The following is a 1,713-nucleotide window of genomic DNA, read 5'->3' on the forward strand; positions in this document are numbered from 1 at the left end:
CTCGCCCAAATACTCGGTATCGGCACCAATACAGATACTAGTATTGGTATCGGTGCATCCCTAATTTTGTCCATGGATGTGTGTTGCCCTGAAATCTCTCTCCCAGTTTTGGCTGTTCTACAATAAGCATTGAAAAAGTACTTAAAGTGACTGGCTTCCAATTTACTGTTCACATTCCACAACCCAGCTAAGGATCCATCCTGTGAGTAAAATGTCAGCACTCCCTGCCTCTGGGGTTCACCACTTCCCTTTTGAGGGTCAGGGGGGAGCTACACTGGCATTGCTCTTAAGATCTCCCCAACCTCTCCTCTGCTGAACATGTGCCAGAACCTGGTTGCCCAACACCATTACCACATCGGTCACTAGCTTAAGCCTTTATGGAGAATACAGCTATGAACAGCGGTCACAATGATGACACCTCATGCTGCTTCCTGGCACCCAGCCCTCGTAAAGCAACCGGCGCTCTTGGATACCAACAATTTATTGAACAGCCCGATGATGAATGTAAAACACATTAACAAAAATATCAGCCTATAAATTCAGCTGCTAACATATTCTGCAGTTTTTGCAATTTATCAGCTAAGCCGCGTAACTTTTATGCTGTAAAAACAGTGAAGTCATGTGTTTTAATTCACCGCTCTGCTTAACATTAACTTGTATCAGCAAATTTAAGGACAAATGTGACCAGTTAATGAACCGGGAGTCCCAGATAAATCCGATTTTACTGTAAATCCAGAGTGCCCGCTGGCCCTGTATATGACAGATATAAAGAATTTAAAGAGTAACTATGTTTTCGGTGAGTACATAATATGTAGCTATAATCGTAACGCTTGATGTGAATGAGGATATTGGAACTTATATTGTGATGTCCACGTGGCTTGAATATCACTTTACCATGATTGCTTTATTACATTTTTATTTTTGTATTACAAATTTGTACATTCTCGCTCTGAGATCCCATTCACACCTAGGTGGTTTGTAGCTTGAGGCTACACATTGATCGGTACAAGGACTTCCATTGGATTCTATGGTCCCTGTTCCCTCCTGAGCGTTATGTTGCGTGATCTCAAAGTGCCTGCCTCTTGAAAAAGTACATGGGCTACATTTCAGGCAGATTTGAACAGTTTTGTTCCCATGAACCTAATGCCTGAATGAAGGGGCGTAACTAAAATTCACTGGGCCCCATAGAAAAATTTTATATGCACCCCCCCTCCAACCGCCGCCTCCCCACTAAAGCAAAAAAAAAACCTACCTCGAGAACATGTTCCCGTGCCTACACCATCTCGGTCTCCTTCTCTTCAGCTCTGCTCCTGCTGGCTCTGACCTGAGCCGAAGAACAAGTCACTCTGCCGCTCACTGCTGCAAAGCCCACCACAGCAAAACTGAGACTCAGCACATACCAAAGACCCTGCAGAGCCCACCTTAAACCCCACACAGCCCACCTGAGAGTGACCCTGCAGAGCCCACCTGAGAGTGACCCTGCAGAGCCCACCTGAGACCCTGCAGAGCCCACCATAGACCATAGATGTGAATGGACTTTCTCATTCACACTATTGCATTGCGATAATGCATAGTGAAGATTGCCTGTTGCAAAAATTATTGGTACCCCAAGATTGGTGTTATGCTTTGTGGTGCCATTCATTTTGAATGAAAGCTGTTGTGTTGTGGTGCAAAATATTACATGAGCTTTTTTTTGGGGGGGGGGGGGGGCGG

The sequence above is a fragment of the Nanorana parkeri genome, unplaced genomic scaffold (genome assembly GCF_000935625.1).
Source record: "Nanorana parkeri isolate BGI_ZX_2015 unplaced genomic scaffold, ASM93562v1 scaffold350, whole genome shotgun sequence".
Lineage (NCBI taxonomy): Eukaryota > Metazoa > Chordata > Amphibia > Anura > Dicroglossidae > Nanorana > Nanorana parkeri.